The sequence below is a fragment of the Halyomorpha halys genome, unplaced genomic scaffold (assembly GCF_000696795.3).
Source record: "Halyomorpha halys isolate HHAL.00 unplaced genomic scaffold, Hhal_1.1 Scaffold832.1, whole genome shotgun sequence".
NCBI classification, from domain to species: Eukaryota; Metazoa; Arthropoda; class Insecta; order Hemiptera; family Pentatomidae; genus Halyomorpha; species Halyomorpha halys.
In genome coordinates this window covers 180,905-191,085 of record NW_027113014.1, presented here as the reverse complement: position 1 = coordinate 191,085, position 10,181 = coordinate 180,905, and the positions used below count along the sequence as shown (strand labels likewise).

The following is a 10,181-nucleotide window of genomic DNA, read 5'->3' as shown; positions in this document are numbered from 1 at the left end:
TTGGGAAACATTTTTATTATAGACATTTTTCAAGGGTCAGGGAAATAGGTGGATCGGATTGTAGCATTATAGATATAGGTAAGGAATAGAATGGCTTTACGAGGTAGCTGTTTCAGAATGTGTGCTGTGATAAGATCGTGTTCAGAAGCTTTTTTAGAAGGTAATTGGTGGATGATGTTCATTATTTCTGAGGGTTGAAAGGCATTAGGAGGAAGGTCAATAAATTTAAAGCTGGAAATTTTTCACATTGATTAGTAGAAGATTAAAACAATCTTTTACCACACTTTGATATGTCGGTCTGACAAACAGTACAAATTTCATTTTCGTTCCTTATCGAAACAAAATAATTTATATCAAACTATCAATACTGTTTATTAAATCTATATACATCCTCAAATATAGCAATAGCTAAGCATTCCCGGATCAGCTAGTATAAAATAAAATATGAACATATGCATGTTTATCCATACTTCTATTGATGGATATATATCACTGGTGTTAAAATTATTTTAAGGAGGAAGCTTTACGAATGGTGTTTACACCTGATTCTTACTGCAGGAATTCCAAATGTATGGTGCAATGTTATTCGAAATAGTGTGGAACATGGTTGATTGAATTGTGAGAAATTTATCTTCTGATCAATATTATTCTATTTCATCTTCGGTTAGTGTATTAATAATAATGAAAATTGAATTATAATAGAAAAATTAAATAAAGCTTTGGGTGGTCTCATAGATTAAGAAATCATGGCGTATCTGGGTGACTGTTTGCAAGTTTCACTGTCGCGGCCATTTCTGCGTCTTCTAGCCGCTTCCCTCGTCCAAGTCGAGCGGTGAAAATCTTCGCCTGGTGTTTGGAAAAACCGTATCTCTTGATCAGAAACTGGCCAGCCAGTTGACTGTGGTGTGGTAGTAGAGGGCAGTTCAGGTCCTATTTGGCCTGATATTGATAATATCAGTCAGCTTCGTAGTCGTGGTGTCTTCGGGGTCTTCCGGTGTATGTGGAAAGTGGGAGACATAAAAGTATGAGACCCCCGACCCCGACTTTATACAAGACCAAAAACGGTATGAAAATATCGGATTATGTAAATCGGACAGACGGATATGGGTAAGAAGTTGCAAAATGAGGCAGCTTGAACAGCAAGGGATTTTTCAAAGGAGGCAGGTAGGGATATGAAATTCGGTAGATTGGGATCTTGTGGATGGATAAACGTAGGGTGATAATGTAAATGATATAGAAAGGTTTTTTGGTTGTTAGAGATTGAAATAAATGTTAAGATAGGGAAAGGAGGGATAGCTTCCGGATACAGGAATAGAGCCAACTTTGGTAGTAGAGGATTACTGGTAGTAGTAGCCGGTGGTAGTAGTACCACTTCCACGCAACTAGTGGAAAACACACTAAGCTTTATTGGATAGACTTATTTATTAGATAGACTTCCTCCTCACACTGCATAAGTTGGCTTTCAAGTTCAAAGAGAACTGAAGATGTTGATAATGATGATTATTGTTTGTATAGATGATGCAGGTGTGATCATTTACTACAATTGTGTGTTGAACATCAATGAACTGAGAAAAAAATAATAATAACAAATAAAATTATACAGGGTCATAAAGATACACAAATCAACAGACAATATATTTCCTGCGATATTGAAATTTGAATCCAATTTCTTTACTTCAATCGGTAGTAATTAAACAAGGAGTTGCAGGTATCCTCCTGTAACAGTATCGACAGTTAATGACAAATAATTTGCAACTACAGTAACTGGATGAGCAGACTCTTACTTACACTACTAGTATGTATTTGCAGCAGCTCATCTCCACCATGCAACAACTGAAGCTGGTCGGGCAACATAAACCCCATATAGAACATCTTTTGAATGTGATCTCAACATTCAAAATATCGACTGAAACGTTTTGTTATTTTAATTATCCAAGTTTTTTAGATTTTAAAGCCGTTAAAAAAAATTGGATCATTGTAATATGTACATTATTTTACGATATAAAAGCTATAAAAGAACAGACAAATTAATTTTACGATATTATTGAAGGATACAAATAAAAAAAAATAATAAAGAAACTAAAACTATCCAATATCAATGAATAACTAAATTTAACATATAACGAACATCTAAATAAATAACGAAATATTCATCAGTCCACTGACGGAAATAGTCGAATCGAAATTCCCAAAAGAATAGCAACAGTAGTAAAGGCTTTTTATGAACTGTGTGGGTGAGAGATAAGGCATATAAAAACGAAAAAAGAAATTTATCAATCCACAAACGACTCGGGAGTTTTAAATTAAGACAAAATGTTTGCCCAAATTAATTAGAAAAATATAATTTAAAAAAATATTTTTTCCCAAATCAGACAAAAAGAAGGAAAATATTAGTTTATATATATATTTTTAATAAGTAATGTATACTTGTAATATATGTATTTTAATTGTTATCTTTATATATATTTCTTGCATATTACACTCAACTGAAAAATTTCCAATACTATTGTTCTTCATAGATTTAGAGCCTGCACGGAACAATAGCGAAATATTTCAAGTAACGAGACTTGCATACTCAACGGTATGCTTTGAGCAGCCCATGCACAAATCTATAATAGTGAAGTGCACTAATTGTCAAAACCTAAGACATACCAAGAGCTACTACCATCACCAAGCCAGGTGTGTTAAATGTGCTAGCCTTCATGCATCTAACACCTGCCAGAAATCACGGGATGAACCAGCGAAATGTCCACTGTGCAAGACCATCCGGTGAATTACAGAGAGTGCGAGGTCTATAAAAACTTACACAAGCAAATGTACAATGACAAGAAAATGACTCACAATAGGACATTAAAAATTCATGAAGAATCGCACGCAGGTACCTCTTCAAGTTGGGAATTTCGCCTGTTTTCCAGAATTGCAGAAAAATGCAACTCAACTCAATCAATAACAACCTTCTGTCTCAACCATCTCAAATCAACATCGCGAGGAATACAGAAGACCTCAACCTTACTCTGAAGTCACAAAAAAACAGCAGTCTCGACGTCAGGTGCCTCAGGCCTCCCTTTCTCAGTCTCAAACTCCTCATCCGCTTATTCCTTCCCAACATCTACCTTAAAGGTTAAATTACCCCCTGAACATCAACATCTAGCTTCATCTCATCCTACTACTATTAAGTTGACAACCCACCCCTTTGAAAACAGATCCAGTACCCCATACCTCACGACGGGTTCATCCAACACCCAGCGCACCGATTCATACAAGCAACCCAGCCCCTGATCCACATCCACATCTTAATTACAATCCAAACAACATAAACTCTATCCTATCATCCTTCCTGTTGGATCTCCAAAATACTATAAAACTGTTAATCACCCTCCTCACTAGAATCCTGGCCGAAATTCCTTTCAATCTCCCACGATGAGTGCAGAGACCCTAGTTATCCTTCTGTGGACTAAATAACCACCGTGACGAACTTGATATATTTCTCCACAACAAACACATAGATATTGCCCTGTTGACAGAAACTCACTTCACTCAACGAGCACATTTCTACATCCGTGACTACATTACTTACAGATCAGACCACCCAGACAACACTTCACATGCCGGGTCTTGCATTCTTATCCATAAATCCTTGTCCCATTCCCTCATTCCTTCCACTCCTACTGACGCTATCCAAGCAGCTTCTGTAATCATTTCAACTTGTTCTTTCATCTGAACATTATCAGCTGTATTCTGCCCCCTTGGTAATTCCCTTTCATACAACCTCCTTGACTCTTTATTCCGATCCTTCGGATCGCGCTTCGTTGCTGGAGGAGACTATTATGCCAAACATCAACGATGGGGATGTAGTACATCCAATATCCGTAGTAATATCCTTTCCCGAGTCACTACCTCCAATAATTATTAGGTTACTCGAGATAAAAGTATCGGTCTGTCTTATGGTCTGAGTACTTTTACATAACTTTTACATAACTTCCACATTTCACTCAATTTAGGCATGTTGTAATAAATTACTTTAATCAAAACTTAGAAGTAAACAATAAGTTAAAGTTTTGGAAGGAACGACTATAATACAAGTTGCTTAAAAAATCCGCTAGCTTATGCATTGAACATTTAACATGACTTTAAATAGGGCTGCTCACAATCCTATACTTGGTCTTGGTCTTGGTCCTATTTATTCCTACTTCCTGAAAACATCTAGGAAATTTCAAACCTCACAAGTTGGTATAATATAATATTAAACTAAGTTTATTAATGATTCTGAATGATTTGTTTTTCATAAATATGCATTTGTCGACAGTACTCAAACAAATTCTAACTTACCTTTAACAGATTGATTATTACCCACGATCCACGTTGGATATGCACCCAAAAATCGAGATAGGAGCGATATATAGACAAGCCGGTGCCAGCCAGTCCAAATGCGCACTCAATGTACGTGAGGTAACTTGCAAGTTTGACAAATGTATTGATGCACCTGGAGCTTTGCCTTGCACAAATTGTCTCCATGGGCTTAAATTAAATATCCTGGCCAACTTTGAGAAGGAATAAACAATAATAATAAATATGGAAATGATTAGTCACGTGATTTTCCATCGTATTGTGGCGTAGCAAGAAGTACTAAGGACCGTGGCAAAATATTGATTATTATTAATCATGACAATAATTTAATTAATAAAATTAGAATAACATTTTTTGTTAATTAAAAAATACTAATTTTTCCTCACCCTGGTAACTTTCATAGAGATCTATTAACATTCGACGAGGAAAAGATGGACGTGAAGTTGGAAACAATATTTCAAAAATTTAAGAAAACCAAAATAAAATTAGGTATTTAATTTTAATTCACCTGACGAAATAAAATCCACTGTTTATATTTTTAATCTATTGAACAAAATGCATTGGAAACTAATAAAGTAGATAAATTTAATATAGAAAAGAGTTATTGGCTTAAATGTAATTTTTTTGAGAGTCTGAATGAATAAAAAGAAAATTTATGAATCTTTACTCTAATCCCCGTTGAGTAATCTATGAAACAGTAAAACTGATGATTAAGGGTATTATTCTGCGTTTTCTCTATTGACTCAGAATGAGATTTAATGCACAGCGAAATAACTGAAATTAATTATATATTGAGAAGTAACAGGAAAATATAAAATATACAGACTTTTCCACTCTGATTTTCTAAATTTTATGTGTTTCTACATCTTTTTACTAAATTGTTATTATAACATCTAAAACGTTTTGCGGTTTTCGGAGTTAAAAATTGGAAAAATAATAATAATGTAAGTGTTAATTTTTTTTTATTAGGTATTTTTTAATGTTCCATGTTTTTATACAAATATTTTTTTCTCGAATAGTAAATTAAAAAAAGAAATATAGCCGCATACTTCCCATTTTCGAATTTGTTTAGAACAATGCGCTTTGAAACGTATTTTTTCATCACACTAATTCCAATCCCTTGAGTCCAGCTTGTGAGCCCGTGTGATGTAGACGGTTCTGTGGATGTATATAGGTTAGGTTCTTTCGTGTGTTTTATTTCCAGATTAAAGTGGTTATTATTGGAAATTTGTGTAATCTATTAGTCCTGATAGATCTAGGCAAAGTTCTAGTGAATATTACTTAATTTTGACGAGGGATTAAAGGATAATAGGGTATTTAAGGGCGACCACGTTTGCATGTCAAAACACTGCGTCCTGGGCCTTATTTCATAATGAAAGCTAATAGTATTAGTTCATAGTACAAGTGTAGAAACTAGTGTGGTAATAATACTAATACACAGTTTCGTGATAGGGTTAACTATTAGTGATATTACAGGAATTAAAAAATACTAATTGAGCGTTCGCGACCACATTAACAAGAAGGTACAATCAATTGTTGATCTGTTGGCAACTTTACTTCATGGGTTTAATGAAGACAGCCATAGTGATATCTCTGCTATTGTGGAGAAGGCGATTTGTGAAACATTTTCATAACAACGATTTCATAACCTACTCGCAGATATTATAGTTGAAATTTCTATACTAAAAGCTTCGACTTCCACTTCCCGATACAACGCTTCGATGCCTAGAACCTACATGGACATATCTGAACCTTCAGCCTCAGCCGTAGCTTTTGAGGTATACACTAGCAAAAGAAGCAGGAAAAAGGAGTAAAAAGTGGTGAGTAAAAAGTTGCTAACAAATATAGACAACCAAATGGAGCCAAAACTGGTACGTGATGAAAATAAACAAGTAAGAACAATGGCCTACCAAGAAGGCGAAACACACTCCGCAATCAACATATGTAACCTTTTTTTTTTTTTTTTTTTTTTTTTTTTAGCAATCTATTATTACGTGTTCCGCTGTTTCAGGAACTCCGCACGTTGGGCACCGGGGGTCGATGTTCTTTCCAAAGCTCTGCAGCTTTCCCCGAAACCCCCCGTGTCCTGTTAGGATTCAACATATGTAACCATCAGCATGGGTTCGAGCAAGAACCCAATGGATGTTATCAGCAAGCTGCCGTCACCTGAAGAAATTGGTGTTAAGGCTACTATAGTCCGTGCAACCAAGGCGGGGTCTGTTTTAGTTCGCATGGACGATTGTAGTGATGCCAACAAAGTAATTGGGGGGATACTACGCACTCAAGGCTTACAAGCGAGGCTGGCTATGAGGAAGAATGTGCAGGGAGTTCCTCACTCATGGACTTCAGCGGAACTGATACCCTAGAAGCCAGACTCTGACCATGGATGACCGTCGGCCACTTTTCTCCTCAGTGGCTAGAAATGGGTTGAGCAAGAATTGGGTGTTAGAAGTGCACCCAACCGTTTGGTTCTTGCTCTTAGAAATGGAAATCATAAATGGAGGATGGTGGAACATGTCCTTTAAAGGCTACCTTGACGCTCCCCAATGCAGTACATGTCAGGGCTACATGCACAGTAGATGCGGTTGTCTGCATCTAGTGTGCCGCGAGTGGTCACACGATGAAGGAATGTACAAAGAAAAAAGAACTGGTTGGTCCGCTTTGTGTAAAGGGTATTTTCTTGTGTAAAGGGGCAGAGTTGGATTGATGTGACGTTGGCCTCGCCCGTAATAGCGAACCGGATTATTGATTGGGCTCCCAGATCTGAGACGAGTTCTGACCATCCAGCTATAGCTTTCAAGCTTACAGAAGGCTCCGAAAGTTTCCATGGCATTGAGAAGGAGTACATAACCCGAGGAGCAAATTGGAATGCTTTCTGGTCAACGCTCGAGGGAAAATTAGTCGACGAGCAATGGGATGCGGCGGGAACGGTCTAACCCAATGACTTAGACTACCGTGTGACCAGAATCACTGACATTACTCGTGATACAGCTGAGGAATCTCTCCGGCACCGGAAGGAAAGGACCTGTCCCATGGTGGACGCCGGCCTTAGCAACAATGAAAAGAGAGCTCTACAAGGCCCGGCGGTCATACCAGAGGTGTGGTTGTGATGAACAGCGCGCTGCCCTCCGTGACGAGTACAGATCTAAGGCCAGGGGATATAGAAATGAGATGCGGTCACGTAAACGGAAATCTTGGGATGAATTCATCGTTGATGAGTCATCCAAGAATCCCTGGGGTATACCATATAGGGTGGCCTTAGGTAAGCTGACCCCACTGCAGGTAATGTCGGCGTTGAAACATGGAGGTAACCAAGCATCTAGTGTGGACGAGGTATGTAAGATGTTCATCGACGAAACCTGCCCAAGGGATGACCCATCCGAAGATAATGAAGAGGATAGATTCATAACGCACGCCACGATATATCCATCTGGTACGGATTTGTGCCCATTGTGGGACATAGCTGGAAAATTGCTAAGGTCGACCTCATTTACAAAGGAGGAGATAAGGATAAGAAGTTAGCCAAGTCTTTTAGGGCCATATGTCTCCTCCCTATTATGAGCAAAGTATTGGAAACCATGATGGTCTTGAGCCTTCGACCAGAGTTAGCTCATAACTAAAGAGCCAGCCATCCACGTCAGTACGGATCCACTAAAGAGAGAGGAACTGCAGACGCCTTGCTGAGAGTGCGCCGTGACGTTGAAGAGAGGGAGGAGGAGAATGTTATGCTCTTAATGAGTTATCTAGAGAAAAGAACGGTAAAGAAACGAGGCAACTTCAAAGAAATAGAAGGTACCATGGAAAGAGATTGCCTACAGGGCTCTGTCCTTGGTCCTGCTCTGTGGAAATTGGTCTTTGACGAATTGGTGTGGGTGCCTGAAGAGAAGCAGTTCCCTGCCTCAGCTTATGTAGATGGCCTTCCCGTAGTAGTAGTAGCGTCGAACAGCAGAGCCAGATTAAAAGAAGAAGCTGGTCGGTGCGCCAAACTGAAGAGTGTGGTGTGAGAAGAAGAAGTTGGAGATGGCTGCTGCCAAGCCTCAAGCCATACTCTTAAGGGGTACGACAGATAGGTCCCAGTTACACTCAGGATACAAGGAGAAGTGATACGATCCAGTAAGGTTGTGACATACCTTGGCGTAAGGCTTGGGAGAAAGTTCAATCTAACACCTCATTTAGACTACATGAGAAGTAGGGTAGCCCTTGCTCTTAATGGGCTCAATCGTATCGGGGGCGCATTTAGGGGCCTCAGATACCCAGCAACATTGACCATCTATAAAGGAGAAGTTGTGGGTATCTTGAGATATGCATCCCCTGCATGGAGTCAATATTTCTCTAAAAGGAAGAAGAGCAGATTGGCTACAATACAGAGGATACCTCTGCTGCGAGTCACTCGAGCATACAGAACAATGTCTCATGAGGCGGTACAGTTAGTAGCTGGATGAGTGCCTATCGATCTTCTCCTGCAGGAAGACTATTATCAACACAAAATAAAGAGGAAAAGTCTGGCTGATTTACCGGAGAACCTCCAAGCGCGAATTGGTGAAAACCCTAATAGGTGGAAGAGAATCCATCGAGAAGGAACCTTGCAAAAATGGAACCGACGGTGGGTGGATTGCTAAAAAGGAGCCACCGTAAGGAAGTACTTTCCTACCGTTGCTTCACACCTAGAATCAACCTGGGTCCTCCCTGACTACTGGGTCTCACAGTTCCTTTCGGGGCATGGGGTTTCCGAGCTAAGCTCGGCGCACATGGCATAAACATCGATGATTTATGCCCATTTTGTCAGGTTCCTGAAACCTCCGAGCACGTCGTACTTGCCTGTTCCGCCCCTGAAGCACCGAGAGCCAAGATGATGAGTTAAACAGGACTCTTGTCTTGCGATCTTCCTGAGCTGATGAAAAAAGAAAACTACCCGCACTACATGACCTTCGTGTACGGGTGGAAGGAAGCTGTGGGTTCTACTCACTTCAACCTTGGTAGGAGAGAAAAAGCTACACCAGCAAGGCCTCTGAAGAAGAACAAGATATATTTTGTAGCTGTGTGCACAGCTATGTAATGTTTGTCATATGCAGAAATGTGTTGTACCCACTGCTGCGAACATCCTTATTATCTAATAGGCAGGGTAGGGTGATAAATAAATATAAATAATAATTCCAATCCCCTTAGTATAAAAATTTAATAAAGAGAGAAATTAACCACATAATGAAAAAATGGAAAATTATTTGTTGTATTTTTACTATGTTATAGAGAATGGGAAGATCTTTTCTTTTACATCTCAATGTAATGGGAATTAATTACATTTTAATATTAAGATCTTTAAAAGCAGCAATTGAATGAATCATCAATCAATTAAAATGATTCTTACCATCGGTGACTTTACCAACTGCTAACGCACTGTTCTTGTTTTCGATCACAGCTGACCTATACACAGGAATAAGAATAGAACAAAAGATGAATAAAGTTATCATTGCGTCTATGTGTACAACTTTTAAACAACAATTAATCTTCTGGTAGTTTTATCATTTATCTTTATTACTTATTATCTTTAACATCGTAAAGCAGGTTTAGCTGATCGGAATGTGATCGTTTCGTTATTTTTCTCTATACATAGATATGACGAATTCAAATTGGATACTAACTGTTGACAATATAAGGGCAATAGATATACTCACATATTGACTAAGAGAACTGATATGAGGCCATTATTATGCATGTTAATGTTAATAAATTAATTTTGTTGAACAATTCAGCAAGAACAATGTATAATGTTTAAAGGTTTTTAAATTACAAAATTTTGATTAGAAATTATATAAAAAGTTATTTTTTAATGACAA

The 10,181-nt window shown here is 38.2% G+C and overlaps 1 long non-coding RNA gene across 1 annotated transcript in view; it reads right to left on the bottom strand.

Moving 5' to 3' along the window:
- LOC136796578 (uncharacterized) overlaps positions 1-9,872 on the bottom strand; it is a 48,004-nt gene extending 38,132 nt beyond the window's left edge. The window contains exon 1 of the long non-coding RNA XR_010844309.1: positions 9,713-9,872. This is a non-coding gene — a long non-coding RNA (uncharacterized lncRNA). The remainder of the gene's footprint in view (positions 1-9,712) is intronic.
- Between the last annotated feature and the right edge of the window lie 309 nt (positions 9,873-10,181).